The sequence below is a fragment of the Linepithema humile genome, chromosome 6 (genome assembly GCF_040581485.1).
Source record: "Linepithema humile isolate Giens D197 chromosome 6, Lhum_UNIL_v1.0, whole genome shotgun sequence".
In the NCBI taxonomy this organism is placed as follows: Eukaryota; Metazoa; Arthropoda; class Insecta; order Hymenoptera; family Formicidae; genus Linepithema; species Linepithema humile.
The window spans coordinates 5,772,471-5,794,809 of record NC_090133.1 but is presented as its reverse complement, the minus strand read 5'-3'; the positions used below and the strand labels follow the sequence as shown (position 1 = coordinate 5,794,809).

Here is a 22,339-nt window from a genome sequence, read left to right as displayed (position 1 = left end):
AGGAAGACATATGATTTAAAACCATTCGCGAGGTAAAATTAATGTCTCGATAGTGGCAGTTACAATTGCAAAGGCGAAAATCGTGACGTATATATAATCGGCAGTCCACAAAGAAACGTTCTTTGTTCCGTTTTCAAACCTTCGGTCGGTCCATCACTAGCGACGACCTTCAAGAAATCGGCACGAGTTAATTAGCGACGTGTATTATGCAATTGGTTTTACCGTATGCATCATCCTGCGAGAAAAAACATCGCCGAAGGCGACAGAAACTACATTGTGTACCAGCAAATTTTCAATGTTGTGGCGAAGGTCTTCAAATATTCAGTCAGATTATCACCACTAATTTCTTTCATAACAATCGCACGTAGACAATAATAAAATATAAAACAAGGATATTCTTCAACAGATTTCAACAGATTTGATTCTCTACTAAAAGATGAAAATTATTAAATTATTAAAATTAAATACTTCTTTTATTTCAACTACTAGACATTTTCTAGCTCTATTTGTCTTAGTAATTGAAAGTACAGCTAATAGTAAAATGTCGCTGGAATATGCGCGATAAAAATGAGATTTGGTCTTTTGTTCTCCAAGTCCGCAAAAATGTACGACACGATTCGCGTCGTGGGATGCTTGATACACGCATTCCTCTGGAATAACCTGTTTCAGTCGTCCGCGTTTCCCAGCGCGGCACGAGACGCGTCGAGTAATCGACGTCGCGGGTTCCGTCGCGGTAAGAAGGAATTCGTCCGTGGGGGAAAAAAGCAAACGAGAAGGCGCTGAGCCCCACGATTGCCCGGAGCGTCGTGGACGATGCGTCGCGGCTATTATGTGGCCCGGGCCTTTTTGCGAGGCGGACCGATCGGTGGGCCATTGTCTCGAGATGATTGCAACACGTTCGGGGCTGCTTATAATATAGGGACTCGGCCCCCTATCTCTGTCTTCTTTCCCGCCAGCCCGTCCCTCCGCGTGAGCCCTTGTTGCGCGTCCCCGGACCCCGCTCTGGAAGCTGCGGAGCAGAAGCGATCCCGGACTCGACCGTAGCACAGAGACACACACGGAAGGGCGGGTATCCGACTCTTCCCCTCCCACCCTTCTCTGCCCTTCCCCGATGGAGAATATGGATCCTGGTTAATGGGATCGCCACGGATCTTCGTCCCGGGCCCTTTGGTCCTTCCTTCGGCTCGTTTCTTTTTTACTCTCAGTGTTGCACGTAAGAAGAGAGACACTATATAGTAGACAGATTGGTGCATCAAAAAATTTTTTTTAAACAATCATCCTGAATTATATTGCATATTAAATTACATCGGATATTGCATATTAATCTTTAAAGATTAAATTCTCAGAGAACAAAACAAATACTCTTCTTTCTATTAACCTACATGTATATATTTAAAAAAAAAGTGTTCATAATATTTTTTAAAAATTATCCTTAGATCATCTTCAAAATCTTTAAAATAATATAAAATTGTTAAACATTCTATGTATTTTTCTTTGAAAAGTATTACATCGTAATCATCGTTTATAAGATTACGTTTATTCGCGGGAAGCCTTTTCGGAACTTAAGAAAAGAAGTTGATATCCGATTGCGGGAAGGACTTTGCACTCTGTTCGAGGGAAGACGAAAGAGAAGAGTGAGAGAGGGAGGGGAGAGGTACGGTTAATGGGATCGTCTTGGATCGTCGTGCCTTTTTTCTTCACCCCGGTCCCAGCAGCTCGTTCCTTCACCCCTCCCGATTCCGCTCGCCGCGGCGTCCTGAGAGACGATTCTCGGGGGCTACCTCGACGACAACATCCAATGAACGACCGCAGAAAAACTCAAGCAATTTGAGTCTCCCCGTTGCTTATTACCAATCGCCTCGTCAGTCACAAATTGGCTTGCTGGGACCGGTGCGCGCCGTGGACTCCCGACAGGACCACGATTTCTGTCCCTGGTACTTTGCTTCCACATTTCGGAACCACCCAGCCACACAGAGAAACATGCACACAGGTGCAAGCCATCCAGATTTGCAAGTGAGATTGAGTACGGCGAGGTTGACGAGAGACGTTCGCACGTTTCTACCCCGCCGCGGAGCGAAAGAATCGCCGGAAGAAAGTATCAGTTTACGATGTGGATTTTTTCCCTCCCGACTCATTACGAAAATTCCTGCCGAAGGGCAGATTGCTTGCGGATTCCGAGAGCTATGCTCGAGCTAGTGTACGAGGGGAACGATCGTAAAAATTCATTACGGAGCACACGCGAGCATTCTATGTATCACCTACGCGCTTCGCTCTTCTTTTTTTTTCCTAGTGCGACATTAGCGTGTCGGCGAAACCGGCAATTATTCTCCGACGCAGGCGCGGCTATCGGTAAAAAATGACGGTCGCGCATGAAACGCGGAAGAGTGTAAATTGCGACTGTGTTTCGCCCACTGACCCAAATACGCGGGATTCGCCGTCGTGTGAGTGTCAAGTTCGCGAGCGCGAGTACGCGGTTGCATTGCAGGGGCAGTTTATCACGCCGGGGCTCGGGATTGCCGGGACGACAAACCAGCGATTGCCCAACTTATTATTGGTTATTGATCGGTTATTTATTCAAATGAATGCAGATTACCGTGGCGGGTTTTCAATGCTCCGCCAGTTAGCGGGCGCAATGAATAAATTGCTACCGGGCGCGCGCGCGCCAGTACTTAGCGTCGTGCCGCTTCAAGGTCCGCTCTTTCTCAATGATACCGCGAGTTTGCGCGCCCGAATATCAAATCGCCGCCGCGCTACAATCCAACCCGTAAATTATTTCGGTGCTTCCTTGAATAAGACATGTCTTTTTCTGCAAATGCATTCGAGGGAAATTATCGAATTGTAATTGTGCACTTTATAATGATGTATCGGCATAATTTCGTAGAAAAGTACTTATAGAAATGTGCAATTATGGAAATTATGTGGAGACTGGCTGCAATATGTTATGGAAAATTTTGTTACAAAAACAGGACCGTCGTAATGCTTGTAAATTACAGGGATTCCGCGTCACCAGATGACGCACTTAAGTAGAAACTCATCTTGCGCGACCACATGCTCCTCGATTTCAACTAAAACTATAAACGCACCCTAAACTTTTCCTAATTTCTTTCCAGATTGGATCATACCTCATCGTCGCCTAATTTACATCGAGGAAACGCATTTTCCAACGGTCTAACCGGCCTGAAACACGAACGCAGAAGTGCATCGATTACCACGCGGCGCGTTTCATCTCGGCGCTACAGTCCCGGAGGAGTCGTGGATTTCGTAAATCTCGTAACGACCTCGCCTAACTCTCGTTCGCGGGACGACAAGAGAGTCTTCGCTTGCGAAACTCCGCCTTCGCATAAACACTCGTGAAACACGGTCCCGCGCCGCTGCGCCGTCGTCGTCCCACACAGTTACGCGCCGTGGCATCGAGAGGTGCGAATCTTCGTGCCCTCAAAAGGCCCATTCCTCATCCACCGCCGCCTCGGATCGGCGTCCCCCTCACGGACGCCGCCGCCGCCGCTCTTCCTCCGCGCCGCAACGGAGGTATCGTCCCGAAGAGCGCCGCCGATGCGCATCCCACGCGCATGAATTAAAGGCCGCGCTCTCGGCTGGTTAGTCTTGATTTATCCCCGAGCATCGGTCTTCCCTCTTCTTTTGTTTCGTCGCTTCTCCTGGGCCCTCGGTCCCTCCCCTCAACCCCTCTGCGGGCCGTCGCGCGGCGCTCGGTGCTTCTACGAGAGATGCCTTCTTCAATCCACCACCCTCCCTCCCTTCCTCTCTCCTTCGTTTCTCCGCTTCTTCGGTTTCTCTCTCTCTCTCTCTTTCGCTCCTCGCGTCCCGCCGTTGCCCTTTCGTAATAATCCCGCGAGAACTCGGGGCCCCGTCCCTAACAAATGCGCTGTTTTCAGTGTGCCGTGAGCGCGCAGTCATCCCGCAGGACCTCACGACGTGGCGGCCATTAGTTTAACCGGGAAACGTGATGGAAAGGTTGCCTGCGTGCCGGCATAACGCCGGCTAACAAACATTGTTGTGACTTCCACGGGGTGAAACCGGGTATCCGTCATCTCGCTGATCTCGCTCGGCTGCTTCTTCTCCTCGTCTCCTTCGTCTTCGCTCCGACTCGTCCTCCTTCGTTCCACCTCCCGCGCCTCTTCTCTCCGGCTCTACGGCCGCCGCGCTTGCCTCCCCCGACTTCCACAATCACCGACGCATTGTCGAGCTAAGAGATTGCCCTCCGCGACCGAGAGTTATGCGCTTGGGATGACTACGCCTCCTTGAATTCCCTTCGCAGGTCGCTTCTGGTGCCGGTAACAGCGGTAACCCGTTGTTCCGAGGTGGTTCGAAGCGCAGCGTCCGGCACGAAGACGCGTCAAAGGGCCGTTTAATATGCGAGGCTCATTATTTGACAAATAAAACTTCTCGCTCTTCTTCTCTTGCCTCGGACATTGCATTAATCGCATATCTACTGCTTCGTCTTGTTCTCTCTTTTAACACAACTTAAGCTTCGTGAACGATTACTCTATCTATCCTTTTTGACAAAATACATATTTTGTAAATGACGAATATTGTATAAAAAGTCAGAACACAATTCTATACGAGAAAGCAAGCTGTGGATGGACTGATGGAATGCATATTTAAGGTAGATAACGATGTCGTGTTATTACACAACTTCTTTTTTATGTTACGAGCCACGGTAACAAGACGTGATGCGTGGACTCGGTTAAATCAAATTCCAAAATATACTTCTCTTTGCAAGTCATTTTGTTGTTATTTGTATCTGCATTTATCATTTGATACTGATAAAAAAGCACACATAAAACACGCGATCGAGCATCGTAAACGTATCCCACCTTAAAAAAGGTATGTTATTTACTTTCGAGGTTTCTTTTCCGCGTTGCTAATTAGTCAATTCGCGCTGCGCATTACTTATGTGTCATCGTTTGACGTAAGCATAAAAATTTTAAATAGGAATAAATATTTTATTATTATTATTGCCTTGTAATTTTTCCATCCTTTAATAAGAGATACGTCCGAGACATTACGTAACTGAATTCTGTTTACGTTCATAAATTTTTTATTTTTTAGCAGATCACAACAATCGTAGATGACAAATTTATGTCATTGAATGTTCACGTGCACGTTATCACTTTCATTTCTTTCAGATATGCAGACGCATCGAAATTGCGCATAAAAATCGACACGCGCAGAATTGGATTGCTCAATAAAAACAATCACGCAATTAATACGACTGTCCGATTGTCACCAATCATCGATACGCAGAAAATATCTTTAATAAGGCATTCTCCGTATAACTTTTTACGATACTAATATCGATATTAAGTATGTTTCTCCCTATTAACGCAGGTAATGACGCATGCATTCATGTTGAGCAGCTGCTCCTCGGATACTTCGGCTTTTATTACGTTACTCCTTCCCTAGGTAAAAGGAGGACAGTTTTGTTTAAGGGGACATTTCAGTAGTTACGGTGCCGAAGCGCATCTTTAAACGAGAGTCCGTCGACGTAAATTCGCGGCAGTCTTTAGCGGGAGCATCATTATCAACCGCTTTTCTTCTTTTATTCGGGCGACTCATCGAAGTGGTCTTTAATTGCGCGCGAGAGAAAGACAGAGAGAGGCAGAGACAGAGCGAAGCGGCGAGCGGGAGTTAATAAAGCGAGGGGACACTAATTAGACGACCATTAAAACGATAAAACGATGACACGCGGTTGACGCTCGTACATACAACATGCCATTTTAGTTTTGTCTCGTAAGGATAACCCCGCGTGATAACCTGTGTTGATATTTTTGCCTTGATGTCACTCACGCTGCGCTGTCGCGAACAACATGGCAGTGTCAACGCATTCGTCCAGCAAATCTGCTCTGGTGTACAAAGGGTGTTTCAGAAATTACGTAATTTCTCTTGCAATTTTGTTTTGTAATTTAAAAAAAATTTTAATACTTAAAAAAGTGAAACCCCCCTAAGATAAAAATAATTGAAAATTGTAAACAAGATATAATTATAATAATAATAAATATAATAATGTGATTAATTTGTATTCAAGAAGATTTATTTGCTGTAATTCTTGAATTGTTTGAATAATAATCAAACGTTAATGTAAACCTCCGTATTGAAACTACTGCGGTTTTTCGCGATTTGCATGTGTAATTTAAATGTGTGCGACTTCTAAAACTCCCTGTATAATATAAATCACAAAGTGCTTGCTCTCTTGCAGAGTAACCTGACTCTGCAAGCATCGGCCTTGACAAGCACGACCTGCAGTACTGTGACAGCGTTTGAAAGATAATGCGTATTTGATAACTTCTTTATGGAAAATAATGTTTTGTCGCGCTTGACGTAATCGAAATGTCCACTCTCATTCGTGAAGATGTAACTTGCGTATATATTATGCATGTATAATTCAATCGACAAACAAAATAACGTGCAGGCTAATATTAAGACTTTCGAACTTGAGTTCTTTTACCTTTTTGTGTTATAAATTTTTGTGATATCTGTATAACTTCTTTAAACGCTTAACATAAAGAAATTAAATTTATAATTCAAAATTAAGATAAATCAATTTCGATAGACTAGTTATATGATTTTTAATATTACGTATTATCATTAAAAAATTCTAAAAAAATATGTCTCCTAGTTATATATATTCAAGTGTAAGAAATATCTTAATATTTGATAAAAATATCTTCTCAAATTGTGTGTTGTAAAATTGTGTCCTAAAAAACCGATTCTCAGTATCATAATCGTTTCTCAGTGCCATAAAAATCTCGTAATTATATTCCGAAAGGAGCAAAGAGAAGCGGCGGAAAACATCGACTGAGACCAGTTCGATTATTGAAATCTCACCGAGAGATACGTCCGTACGCATCTCGATTCGGCACCGAAGGCGCCGCAATTGTTTCGAGCTAAGAGAGACCGGTCGGTCACTCATCAATATGGAGTAGCTCGATGCCCAATCCGGTGTCAGCCCTCGGGCAGCCCTTTTGAAGGTTACGAGGCGGGCAGCGGACTGTCATTCCTTTGATTGGCTTTTAGAGAGGGCCACTTCCCCTCTCGGCCCTTTGTTTCTTCTCTCATCTCCGTCCCCTGTTCTCTTTTACTGTCCCTCTCTCTTTCCTTCTCCCTCTTCCTCGGCTTCCATTTCCATCTCGTTCCATCTCTCTCCTTTCTTTTACTTTTAATCTGCCAGCGCTTTCAGCCAGACAAGGGACAGCGCCTTTTTGCTCTTGATTGCCGCGCGTCTCTTCGTTTACCGAAAGCCTCATCGCGATCTCGATCAGTCGCACTAGCAACGCTACCGGAAAGTTATCGATTGCGAAGAAAACTGATACTATTCAGTGAAAAGCAATTATCACGGTGAAAAGCTCGTGGAAAACTAACATGTAATTATGCAGTACAAGTGTGATTTACAATCTAAATTAATGTATAATTACATAGTACAAGTGTGACTTGTAATTACAGATTGAAATCTGTAAAGGTTTAGAAAGTATAGATACGGAAAAACGCGCATATTTTCTCCAGTTTGTCATATTTCAATATTTCTGACAAGATTATATCGATTTCACTATCTGTTTGTGATTATTTCCGACGAATCCAATCAATTGTTCGATAGTCGGAAGTCAATTGATTGTGAAGTATGAGAAATCGATAGTAAACTGACGAGAAAGTAGAAAACGAATAATTTGTCAAGGAAAAAGGATAAGAAAAAAAGAAGGGAGGAAGGAAGGAAGAAAGAAAGAAGAGAAAGGGAAGGAAGGAGAGAGGGGAGTGGGAGGGGGGGAGGGAGGGAAGGAAGAAGAGATCTAGCAACAATTTGCATCTCAAGATCGAATGTCAAATAGTCCGCATTTCATAATAAAATTTTCTATCCGGACAAGATCTCTATAACAGATGTGTGAAAAGATGTAAATAACAATTGATTTAACAAGTTTTTAAATACAATTATTCAATATTTTGTCAGATTTTTAATCGTATAATAAAAGATTATTTTGTTATTATACTTGCTTTATGCTTGGCGCATTTTCATACACACTTGTCAGATTTTGTTACTTTTTGAATTTAAAACTTTTACAGTATCTGGCTCTAACTATTACGGTGCGAACGATAAAGAGAGAAAAGTGAACGTCGACCGCAAAAATCAGCCAAAAAGTTTCGATTAATTCCGAGCACTATATTAAAGCAAGAATAAATCGCTTTAATATTGCTTATTCAACTTGATCAAAATTAAACGTATCTTTTTTTTGTAATCGATTTAGTTGTCGGCGATGCATTCTTTGAGTGAATCATGATCAGCGGTTACATATATCATGTTCGATTATAATCTATCGCACATGATCGATTATTTCGTTTCCTACGAATAATGCTAGCTACGCGATGTAGCCGGCCATCGAGCAGAGTCGGTGCGGACCAGACCATACGTATTTATTTACATTAGGCGCTTTACCGAGGCTTCTTGAGCCAGCTCTGTAATTCATTGTTCTCGAAGTGAAAATATAACGACCGTGGTTACACGAAAAAATATAATATTTTAATTTTTCTTCGCTTTACCACATTTTTAATTTTTAGGAGCGTGCTGAATATTTGTATAGCGCAATATACTCGCATTATACCACATAATTAAATAAAACATTTTCTTATATACATATATATATATTTTTTTCATGTACATATATTATAAATGTAACAATTATTATCATATGTTATATGTATCTGTATGAATATACAATCAATCTCGAATTATATTTAAATGATTTAAATGATTTATATAAATCTCAAAATATATGTTATTTCCACGAGCAAAGCTATGTGCTAAAAACTCAATTTATCATGCAAATAATAACGTCAAATTCGCAAAAGGTTCGAGAAATTAAATAACCGTAACATTAAAATAATAAAATAATACAATCTCCTACTTTAGATACAACATTAATTTCATAGTTCAAAAATTTTAAAATATTTTAGAATAACATTAAAAAATGATAAAATGATACAATCTGCTATATGCTTGAATTACTTTAGAAATAATATTAAATTCGTAATCGAGAAATTATTAAATAAGTTTAACATGAAAATAATGAAACGATACAATCTCCTACACATGCTTATAATACTTTAAGCAACATTAATCATGAGATCGAGGAATTTTTAAATAATATTGATAATATTAAAATAGTAAAATGATACAATTTTCTACATGTTTCATACATTATTTACTAAAGATTCAAGTTTAAACAAAACGTTTGCACAGATAATATATTGTAAATATAATTTGTTCAAATAATAAACGTATCTCCATGGCGGTATTCGTACTTTCCTCTACTCTTCGTATTTAAAAATTTTATATAAATATTAAAAAATATATTCAGTAATTTTGTACCAAATTGTCATGCGTAAGAAGGCAATGTTTCCAAAATCCATTCACGAAATGTATATTCCTTTAGTTTCTTTATACAATGCTTGTGTAAATAATTTTTGAAGAGTTTGGACGTCTATATTTCATATGACTTTACGAAATCATTTTGAATAATCATGTAAAAAGTAGGAGTGCGGATACATTGGTAAATACGGAAGGACATAATATCCATGTTATTATTTTTAATAACGTGGATTTTTAATTCGTGGATGGATTTGGAAATATTGCCTTCTTATGCACAAAAAAAGAAATTCTTAGTAAATCACTTACACGATCATTTTAAAAAAGAACAGGAGGATTATGTATTTTGCGTTGGGGCATAGAAGTTGTAATACAAAAATAAAACCTAAATTGTTACATGCACAATTTAGAACATCATATATCATCATGTTCAGATTTAAATTTATACTGAATCCGTATAGAACAACTTGTTTTATTCTATTTCAATACAGATTCAAGTCTGAACGTGATGGTACATGACGTTCTAAACAGTGCATGTAAAATTCAGATTTTACCTTTGTATTACAACTTTAACTCTCCGCCTAACTGTGAAATACATGATCCTCCAATTCTTTCTTAAAATGATAAGTGATTAAGTGATTTACTAAAGATTCTGACGTCCTTCTTCATTAAAATATTGTACAAAAAAGAAGTAATATTTTTATGTTCAATTGCAAAACATATAATCTAACGATCTTATTTCAAATATTGAGTGACGTAGACTTTGTATCGGTTTCAAGCTATAGAACACGATTCGATCAAATTTATATAAACATTTCGTAACAGATATTAAAACCGATACTAATTATTTGATTTTTGTTATTCTTATTATATATGACAAGTGAGTACGTCACTCGAAAATTTATTACTATAGAAAAATCATTGTTATATTCGTAAAATTATTTTCCTTTTTTAAAATGTACAAACAGATTTTTTATTTTAAAGCATAATTTAAATCACGTAATGTTTTAAAATTTAAAGTATGTAATATGTTAAATTTGTAAATACAATTTATAATTTTATAAATTTAAACTATTATGTTGAAATGTAAATTTATAAATACATTTAACTTTAAATTTTTTAATTTTATAAAACCCTGATATAGTTATATAACTATATCTAATTATCACTATCTGACTATTATATAACTATCACATATGTGACGAATAATTCAGATTAGATATACTAATATCTTCATGTATTTCAAATTTCACTTAGGACAAAGTCAAGATTGCCGTTATTCCTAGTCATGAGATGCTACTTAAAAATGCTGCTATCATCATTTCCATTATCAAACTCTATGTAGCTCTATATAGTAAATCTATATAAACATTTATAATATATCAAAAACAAATATTAATTATTTAATTCTTGTTGTTTTTATCATATATGTATTGAGTACATCATTCAAATAATAAAATGTAATAATAAATATTAATAAATCATAATAATTAATAAAATATAATAAAAACTCACAATCGTTTTTCTTTCAGTTTGCATGACTTGTCGACGGTCCAGCTTGATTATATAATTTTTCTTGTTTATCTCTTTTTACCGATTCGGCTGAATGTCTTAACATATGACATTCTAACTTGAATATGCAAAACCTAAGTTCTACACTTGTATTGCATAAAATACATTTCGCAAAATTTTTATCTTGTTTCGCGTATTTCCATACCCAATATCGACGTTTATTGTGCTGTAGCTGTAGAGAATGATCTTGTGCGTGATCCTCTATGATTGAGGTCGTTATTATATTACCACTTGACAAAATTTTATGACATAAAATACATTCTGTTGTTACTTGTTTTGTGAACCTGACATATTTCCAGTAAGTATTATATTTATTGTAATACTTTTCAAACTTGTAAAGCTTTTCATGCTTATCCAATACGTGTTTCCTAAGTGTTATATCGTGGAAATATACTATTTGCTTTCCACAAATTCGACATTCTGCTGCAAAATCAAAAATTTCCGTATTTTGCTCCTTATTTGTAAAATGTGTCTTCAACCAAGAGTGCTGTAGATATAGTGATTCCCAAGACATTGTGTATGATAGAATGTATCGTAACTGTGTGACTGATCTGTATGATAGAACGTATTGAACTGAACACGATACGAGCATTATTTGAAAAGTGCCCGATAGAAGAAGAGGTCGAGGAGAGAGACGTACAGTTTTCGCATTGGAACGTAAATATTGACAGCGTTCTTACCTACCTAACAGTCATCAAGAGACGCGATAGGATCTGTGATGCGAAATATGTATAATAATATAATAACGCGAGCGAGCGAGAGAGAGAGAGAAAGAGAGAGTAGGTACGCCCACATCGGGGCGCAAGAAGTTCGCTGATACTTCGCTCCGCGTGCACAGTTAATTATCGATCGCGGAAAGTTCCTCCGCGCCCGCGCGTCCAATTATAAATTACAATTAGGAACGTAGAAAATGAGGATGCGGCCGCACGCGCGCGCGCGAGATTGCCGACGGGTATTTCGGGCGAGGAAAAAGTTGTTCTCGGCCGCCCGCGCGATTCCGGGGGTATATAAATAATTCCTCGGTTCCGCGATAACCGCCACCACCTGACGGCACTCCATTGTGTGTTCGATCGCGCGGTGGCGCCATTTAGGTGGAACACACACGTTTTCTTTTCTTCGACTGTGCCCCGGGATTCCGTGTAATCGCGTAGCGGAGGCGCGTGCTACGGAAACGATAGGGATCTCCGCGGCCATCTCGTTCTCTGGCACGGGCCACCTTCCCACACCCGGGGCCCTGCCAATCTACCTGACCTATCTACCTGGTAACTATGGTAACCTTGATAACCCTTGCAAGCCCAATATCGAAACGCCGAGGAACGCCCCGCCGCGTTCGAACACGTTCGGTCGTCCCGAATTGTAACTTCTTATCGAACGCTGTAACGTACGATCGACCTTGTAACAATTTGGAATTCGACGAAATTAATCAAACTCGGATTTCAATATGATGTGTTGTCATCACACGATCGGAGTAGGGAACAGTAAGACTTTTGAGAGGAACAAACGAAAAGATGTAAGCGAATTCAATGCGTTAATATTTCTGCATTAGTGCAAATTTACGAATTAAGACAATTAGTCGAATGAAATTGTGAACTATTTATAATTCAAGATTGTTCGGCATTCTCGGGCCGAGAGATATTTACATCGAGGTTCAAATTCTCATTACAATTTTATTTATACTTCTCGATTATTCTTTGTTATTGGAGGTGTCGAAAATTTAAAAGCGCATCTCCGCATTGCGAGTAACACAGGTGCGCGAGGATATAATTACGTCGTTCCGTACTTCTCGCGTCGACTTTCGCGAAGGCGCTCGACGTCGCGGATAAACAAGCTCAATTAGTCGGGAACATCGTAAATGCACATTGAATGACGTTCGCCTTTTTTTTTGCACGATAATTAGCTTCGCGAAGAAATTGCGAGATAAAAGCAGCGAGCGCGTCCCGCTTCGATGCGTGCGTGCGAAGTATCTTTTTTATGTCCGCGCGATCGAGTGGGCATTCACCGACTAATTAATATGAAGCATCGACTCGATTCCGCATTGTATGGGCGCGGCTCGGTCACCAGGTGACATCTCGATTTCTTCCCGTATAGTCATCGTTCACGAAAAGCCGAAAGGGGCGTCGCGTGAAACTTACTAGAGAAAGGAATGCCTTTCCGTCATGAAAAACGGTTTTCCCGAAGCATCTCTCCGCACACATCTTTTCATCGTGAAATGTCCGCTCAGCGGAAAGCCACATGACCCAGACTTCACGCTCACGATGAACATCACACATTTAGATACTCGACATTCTTCAAATACAATACCGATAAAACTTATTTTATATTGATATTTGATCTATTTATCTATTGTAGCTTTCTACAAAATGTGATCTTGTGAAGCTTTTATCGCGGCAGGATAAAATTTTCACGACAAAATCATTATGACCTCCCCACTAAAAATGCAGGTCTTCCCAACTATCTCTCCGTGACATAATGAACGCCTCTTCATGATTAATTGCCTTTCGACCATACAACACCTTTTCAAAGGTGAGAAACGTTTTTCACGAGGGAATACCTTCTCTGGCGCGATGGCGCCTCACGCTCTTCCAACTGCGCAATCTCCCTCCGCTGAGACATTTTTTCGGTGATGTAATTTCGTTTCACGGCGAAACGTCTCTCCGCGGTAAAACGTTTCTATCCGTTTGAAGTACAGGCTCACGTCGACGAGGAGGACTAATGACGCCGCGAGAACGATCCAGTCCCCATGTGGGCCCCGGGCTCATGCGCCGTCGTCGGCCCGAACAAAAAAGGCTCGCGGTTGACTCCCCGACCTGGCGAAGGTCCGTGCGCTCGTCGCCCCCTGGTGACATTTCCCATTCTTCTCGGCACGCTATTACCGGGTCAAAGCCGCCGCCCCCGCGGGATACCGTATGCCGACGATGCGGTGCTCAAAGGGCCACTTTTCAGGCCGCTTTTCTAAAGGGGGGGACGTATCATACGTCTCGGCATCAGTTTATCGACACGCCTCTATATTTTGTGGTCGGCCGATCCGCAGGCTGACAGCCGGAAATTACGCGAAAACATATGATTGTAACTGGTCTATGAAAAAAAGGACATATTGTTGTACAAATTGTACACTAGCGTTTGTAGCGAATAAAATTTTCAACTGTTTTATTTATCAGATCCGGTATGTTTCTCTTTAATTAAAAGAAAGTTTTAATTTAAAAACACTATTTTTGTTTTAATTACGAGGTATTAAAGTTTTAAATTTTGTTACGCATTTTTCATTATAGTTTATATGCCCCTTTTAAGACAAACTTGATTAAAAATGTTTGGGTCTATTTTGTCGTTTTATACCTCAAACTTAAATGTCATAATTGTAAAAATGATTAAAATATATATGTTTAAGTAAATTTGTAATTACTTCGTTGGATCACATTGTAATACGAAAAGATGTATTTTTGACTTATAACACCCGACGTATAGAAGGCGTCGGTCCAAGCGCAAACAAATACAGCCGACGTTAAAGCGCATGGAGATGATCACGTGATTGGAAACTTGCCAGGTTTGAACAAGACTTTGGCACTGTCTTCGCCAGAACTGAACAAAGATCGCATACAAACAGGTTTGCACTCTCCAATTCGAGAATTTACTTTTCGGCTTTCATAAGTTTCTTCATGGCACAATTAGTGTCAGTTATCTTTTATGTAACGTATATTAATTGTAAGATAAAGATATTAATCTACAAAATTTTAATTAAAAATAATTATTAGTATGTAAAATGTAAAGCAGAAATAAAAAATTGTTTATGTTATCGATAATTTCAAAGTATCTAAATTAAGAGTATTTTAGTATTAAAGTGAACTACATATATAAAACATTGAACAATCTATGCAATACCGAAATTATGCAGTTAACCGAAGTACAAAGTAGTTGTTTCGCGATCGTATCAAAGCGCGATGATTGCACGAATAATACCGTTTCTTTTATTTCAATGCCTCAATTCAAAATACCACCTGTCGCATTTAACTCTTTTCTTTTCCGACTGCTATTTACTGCGTGATATCGCGGAGCGCATCGAGATGAGTCGGCTCGTGCGAATCGTTTATGCAGGCAGCGATGATCGTCACCGTCGAAAGCGCATCGCGCGTTCTCGGAGGGTGAAAGGGGTGGTTCCTCGTTCACCGGCGTAATGGTACACACGGCACACAGCCGCCGGCTCGAAAAGCGAAAACCGCGAGCGAAACGCGCAGCGAGAGAGGAGAGCAGTAATGCATGCGATTATGCGGATCAATGAGCTATGGCGCTATTTATGGCTCTATCAGGCTCGCTCTACCGCGCCGCTTCCGACTCCACCCTTCCCCGAGCTGATTTTTTTTATCCCGAACTTCTTTACACGATCGCTTATGTTAAGTTGCATTAAATCGCGACTAAATAACCGAAACACAAAGGTATAAATATTATTAGCGTGTATGATTTAAGTTAATTAATTAAATCTTTCAAGACTTTCTAAGACTTTTAAATGCTACACTTTTTTTTACATCTTTCATATTTATAACATAAAATTATAATTTTAAACTAATTTATCCTTACGAATAAATGTAAATATTTTCAAAAACAATTATTATATTTTATATACATAAATATTAATTACTATTTGTTGCTTTAATAACTAGTTTGATTAGTTTTATAGATAAAATTTTGCAAAATTTTGCGACTTATAAATATTTTATTAATTCAAACGTGCATAGAGGAAAGTTTCGTGACTGCTTAATGAATTCGCTTTATGATCGACGATTACTTTCTATATTAATATCTGATATCAAAAATCGACCGTGCCATTTTTTTCGTGGCGATCGCGCAACCGGCGATCAGCGCTCTAATTCCCATATTATGCGAACGAGCCTAATATCTTAATATTCACAAGCATGAGGGCAGTGCGTCAGGTACATAGAAGGGTTTAATGGTCGACTCAATTAAGACACCATTAGACCGGCAACATTTACATGTTAACGATAATAGCGGTCATGATACATTCCTGTGGAATAATGCCGGTCATGTGTACGCAATGCTTACGATCCGGAAGTGAGGGGCTGCTAGAACCATATTAATTTCTTCTGATAGTAATCCTTTCAAGCGATAATGCCTATTCTTATGCACGAAAAAATTGTCTGTGGCGTCAAACGGGGGGTTTCAACATTAATTCAATAGCAATTTCAAGTGTCGACATAAATTCCAAAATAGTTTTCAAACAAATGCGCTATATGTTAACAATGTAATTAGAAACTCTTATCAAATATTAATTAAATATAATCGCAGCGATAATTTATAATAAAATAGCTGTTTATTTCAATGCAGGTAAATTATCATCATTAATTTAATTTTAATTTATAATTAATTATTGATCATTAATTAAAATTAGAGTAGATATCAAGCGTTTATCGAGCATCAAAGATGCATCGGTACGTCGGGAAATGCAAGACGGATATCTCGTTATCAATGATGAGTCGGAGCAATTTCGGTCGTATACAATGTACGATCGGTGTCTGCGGATCGTTACGTCAAAGAGCGATCGTCACGATCGAAGTTGCTGTGGACCACCCGTGTCGAACAACGACGACCCAAATCCAACGATACTTGAAAACGAAATGTCTTTCGAAACCGTTTCGTAACTACGGTACGACAAAGAGAACGTCCTCTTTTGACCACGAGCGATGCTGCGATTGTGCAACTCGAAGATAAAGAAATGAATGAGTGTCGTGCTGGGAGCTTTGCTTCATGATCAATTTTAACACAAATTATTCATTGCGGTTGTACAAATTTTTATTCTTCTTCTTCGTCTGCCTTCGAGTTACACTTTTCACGGTTCAGATCTGTATTCTCAAACGTTCGCGTTAATTAATGAATAATACGACGTCTTGAAGTATTCGGCCCGAGAACGGAACAACAGGCGCGCGGGCGCGTTAACTGCAACACGAGCTGCGATGCTTCTCGAGTAGGATGCAAACGGCTTTATTAACACGTGCACGGCCAACGCAAACACGGGGAGATTACTGGCGGTTACCAACAATGCCCGTCGGCCGGGGGACGTTGTCTCCTGCTAATAAAGCAACGCTGCGCTAATTATGCCGTGCTAATTGAACTACGGTGGCATGTATGCGCACGATGTGCACCGTAATCGCACTTCGAAAAGGTGATGTTCGAGGACGAAAACAACGAACGAACAGCGAATGCGAATTTTCGCTGTTAAAGCCCGCGAGATGCGAATTCGCCGCAGTGAATGCAAACAGAATATTCGTCAGCGTTTGATTTTCATTCGCGTTCAATTCATCTTGCTAATCCGTCTTAAAAATGTTCCGTCGTTTCCATTCATAAATTCCGACAAAATTATAAATGATCGCACTGACATTAAATATGGATATTACAGAAGACATCGCGAAAGTTGATAAATCAACGAAAGAGACGCCTTTGAGCGAGAGAAACTCCAAAAAACTCAGAGCCAGGAGCAATTATAACGCCTTTGCGCGATGGTTATCGATGAATACAAATCGGGAACGCGCGGATCGACGCGCCTATATCCGCGCGCGGTTTTCATCGTCAGCGCTTATGCAAAGCCGGTCTCTCGCGCGCGATGGTTGTTGCAGCCAGTCTCCGGGTCTCTGAATAATGCATGCGATATTCGCGCGGGGCAAACGAAATGTACGCTTGCGCATATATATATGTATATATACCTGTACGCGATATATATATATAAATGTATATATATATATACCTGTATGCGAAGCGTATGTATATATGTGCAATATGTATATGCGTTTTGGCGAGTCCGCAGGTGGAACCGCACGGTTATTAGGATGATTTATACGAGGTGGACTGTCGGCTTTGAAACGCCGAGCGGTCGTCCGCTCGAGAGTCCTACTTCGAGAGATCGTATGCCGCGTCCACCGTACCAATCCGCCTCGCCATCGTCTATCTCGAGACACGAAAAAGAAATCCCTGGTGTGAAAGCCACGTTAACTGCCGTATTTAATGCGTTCTGCTGCTCAGCGATTTTCTCTTCGGCAACTGTCGTACTGTCTTCGGTAATGCGTTCAGCGAGATAATATGGCAAGACATTCATATCGCACGGTGATCGAGACTGGCTATTTGCCATGTGACTTTTGCGAATAACTGTATAGTGTCCCAAAAAAGCTTTATAACAATAATAAATTAATGTTTGGTATCATATTTTGAGTTTTTTTGCGTTTGAATAAAAAATCAGCTGGAATAATTTAATTTAAAAAATTAAAAAACTCTGATGAAAATCGCGATCATAAAGTGATATTATTAAATAAATTACAACATAATTTTGCTTTTGTCAAGATTAAAATTAACGTTAAACTAACATTATTTATAATTAAAAATAAACATTTTTTCCCTTAATATCAAGTAAATTTCATGTTAAATAAATTTTAATATAAGGATCTCGCTTTCAAAATAATTAAAAAATTATAAAATTATAAAAAAAGACGTCTATCTACAAACTCGTCAAGGAAAAATGATTGCTGAAATTAATCTCGCCGTAATTATTATAGATTAACACCGACGGGTTAGATACACATTTATGTATGACTGTTGCCGAAGAAGATCGTTTTACTACCAGCCAGATTGATGGCCGGTGGCGAAGGGCTCCGGGAAGGATCGAGAGAAGATATAACGCCACTATCATTAGAGGCGACTGTAAAAGCGGATTCGAAATAACAGTATATGGTAATTCCAATGACGGCCACGCACGCTTGCCGCGGTAATACACCGATAATAATTGCCAGTTCTGTCGCCATACATCAGGCCGGCGTGCAGGCCACCGCGAACGTTGAGACGCGCAACGTGAGCGCTCCGGTGCGGCCGCGCAGTTTCGTCGGCATGAAAAGTATGCGAGTGAAAATTCGCCCGAACAGGAGGACGGTGACGTAAGGTCGTTAACCCTTTCGCCGCGAGGTTAAGCAGTTCGAAAGTTTCTGCGGACACGACGTTAAATTCCAAATGTTCGCTATTATTCGCGGTCGCAATATACCGCTTCCTCAATTGAAGAGTTGACGTAAAAAGTCGTAAATGTCGAAAGTAAAAGTGTCCGGCCAGGCAATTGTACAAAACAACATTTATCAATAAATAATATCAGTAATATCTGTCTACTCGTTTTAAAAAAAGAAAAAATCAGGAATTATATAAAATCAACATGAATAATAAATTCCAACCGTACGACGGAGAAAAATAGGACGCGAGAATGAAATAAATTTCAAATTAAAAACTCGCTTTCCGATTTTCTTCCGCTAACCAGAAAGCAGATCCTTCCACAATTACTATATTTTCTCCGAGACGGCTCTTAACTTTGCATGTATTAATTGAATGAACAATATATTGTTCACAATTATTCTTTCCTAAAACTATTTTTATATTAAGTACCGCAGCACCAACATGAATAAAAATATAGTGGCTCGTGAATTCATCTACCAATTCGGGCGAACCTTTCGCATGGTTTCGCTCGTAAGTTTAATTATCATTACCCGACGAACGCAAGACCCTCGCTCGAGTGTCGTTTTCATCGCGGCAGTTTCCACCCCTTTCCCCCTTCCATCCTTGGCAAACTCAGACCGGAAGTGCGAGCGACGCGAATGAGGGCGGCTGGAGTCTTCAGCCGGCCCCCGCACCCATCCCTTCGTGTTTCTCTTCTCTTCCTCTTTAGCCCCCTTAGTTCTCCCATTGTCGGCTGGCGAGAGAGCTCGTGGCTGGCGAGAAGTTCGTGGGCGGTCGGACGATCGGGAATTTCCGCGAAGGATCGTTACAAAACTTTTAACGGCTTCGAGACCCACTCGAGCACGGCGGCGGCAATGCCGAGGCTTTTCGCAAGTTTTGCGTTACCGCCACCGCGGCCCCCGACGTGCGTTGTCGGGGCGCGCATGCCAACTTCCGAAGAACAAAATCAATTATGGAACGCCCGTTTTTATGCCTCGCGAAGAAGGTAGAACGCGGCGAGAGGGAGCGGTATGTGCGAGTGAGAACGACGAAAGGAAAAGGGGGTTGGCGGCAGGGCCCACCGCTGTGATTATCGGACGAAGTTGCAAACTAAAGTAATTCGCCCTTGGCGCCCCGGACGTGTATTTGGGATTACCGGAGGATTATGTGCGGCTGGTTTTATTTTTCTTCGCCGCAAAATAATGGACTGGGACCGGGGAAATGCACTTTTATCCTCTCCCTCGAGTTTATCAGTAACGTTCTCTCCCTCTCTCTCTCTCTCTCTTTTATATATTGGCAATTATCTCATGGCATCTTCCCTCCGTATTCTTTCGTTCAATCGCCGTTCTACATATTCGTTTTTCTTGTTTAAAATGACATATGTTTATATCATCCAATTGAGGAAAAATTCAGCGACTTCCCTTGACGAACTTCATACCGCGAGTCGCGCCAACGATCGCCGGTGATTCTCGTTAGCGCGCCTCGTCGCGCCGCAAAAAGCAAGTGGAGTAGTGAAATCACTCATGTAGCCCCGCGACGCGTTTCATTCACCGCCGGCAGAAATGGCCGCGGCCGGCTCATTAATAATAACTTATCCACACGCGCGCGCGTTCGTGCCCGCCTCGGCCCTCCTGCGTTTCATTAATTTCGCGCGGGGGACCTCGTTAGAACGAGAGACGCGGGCGAGATAATGGATCCCGGCCGACCCGGGTCACCCCGCCGGTGTGTCGTCCCGGAGTGCGCGCGATCGCAGATGCTTTTTTCGATTCGACCGGAGATTCGCCCGGCCAGCAAAAACCTAAGTGCAGCCGCTTAACGGAGTGCCCTCTCGATGCAGGACGAAAAAGGGAGACGAAGTCGCGCCGGCAGCGGACACGCTGGCGTGTTTTTAACGATAATTTCTCTTATCTCTCGCCAGCACATGCTGTCCGCCGTTCGCAACGGATCGCATGTATCCGGCGGTAAATTGAGCGAACCGAGACAGTCGCACAGATTGTGGACGCGTATTAAGGCTTTCATCATGCGCGAGCATACCGGTGTACTAGATCGTCGCTGAATTAGCATGACAAATTACAAGCGCATTCCAGGAAGAATTTCAAGTTAATTTTTCTTCGGCGAGACGTTAACGATTTTTCAGTTATAAGTAATGAAAAATAAGATTTGCGACGTCATCTATTACAACTAATGAACAATACTTTTGTCATAAAATTGATATTATTTTCTCTAAAATCCTTTTCTTACCTTACATATAGAAGTTTCTTTTATGTAAAAATCGACTACATTGTTTTCGTCTTTCATTTCAAATTAATTTGATATTCGCGTTTGTGTTATGACAGATTCGATCGTCAATGACAAGAAGACAACCGACAGCTTACAAAAGTGGCTGCGATATGCTATAAAACGGATCGCCTAAGCGCACGGCATTACTGTAACACGATGCTAATTATCACCGATGAACGCAAGACGAAAGAAACGTTGCCGCTGTGTTACTAGACAGTTATTAACTGCGTTCGACAGCGTACACTACTCAACGTTCCCCTTATGACTGTGCCTCCTCTGAAATTATGCGTCGACATTGGTGTAGCCTCGACTTCGGCAAATGCGCGATTTATCGAGAGAATCCGATCTTCAATTCTGAATTAAAAGTATTAAAACGCAATTAAAACTTGGCTAAATAGTATTTTCGAAAATTTTGCATACAAGCTATAAATTATTAAAAAATTTAGACATTTAAAAAATTGTCATCAATGAAATAAATATTTGATTAATTTTAAATTATTATCATCGAGATTACGTTATCAAGATTGATTAGCTTTAATCGTAATTAATTAAATATTTACTATTCGACATTTATATCACAGAAAGTATAACCTAAGAAAACAGTAGAAAATTCGTTCGAGTGAAATATTAGTGGATATCGGATATTTTCTACACCACGGCCGATTGCTACATCCAACAACCTTGTCAAACAACACGAAAGTTCAAAGCCATCCGAGACATCTAACAGATGTCTGAAATATTAGACAGTCTTTGAGATATCTTTACCACATTCTTTAAACGCTTGTCTCGTGTTGTCTGGATTGTCGGACGATAAGCGCGGTAGCACCCTCGTCCGATGTCTCGGCGGACGTACGCCACTGCACGACGATATCGCGAACACAAACGGATCTCTGTCCGTGCCTATCCATAATACGTGGCTCGAGCTATACGAGCTCTTGTTTTTGTCACTGCCGACTCGACGTGATGCTCCGAAAGGAGCATAAAGGTCCTTCGGTAGCACCGCCCAAATCCGCGTCACGCTCTTCTACTTTCTTTCATCTTACACGTCGCCGTTGGAAAAGCAAATCCTTTAACAGCACTCTCTTGTAACAAGAAGAAGAAGAAGACGTTGACGTGTCGCGCTTCTTCTGTTACAGAAACGGCATT

At 40.7% G+C, this 22,339-nt stretch overlaps 1 protein-coding gene and 1 long non-coding RNA gene across 4 annotated transcripts in view; both read right to left on the bottom strand.

Annotated features, from left to right (window-relative positions):
• disco-r (disco-related) overlaps nt 1–22,339 on the bottom strand; it is a 378,404-nt gene that overhangs the window by 117,872 nt on the left and 238,193 nt on the right. The gene's annotated exons all lie outside the window — the stretch shown is intronic.
• LOC137000325 (uncharacterized) lies at nt 10,518–20,879 on the bottom strand. The gene is made up of 2 exons (XR_010890586.1): nt 10,889–20,879; nt 10,518–10,733 (listed from the first exon to the last, which is right to left on the bottom strand). It is a non-coding gene; the product is annotated as an uncharacterized lncRNA (long non-coding RNA).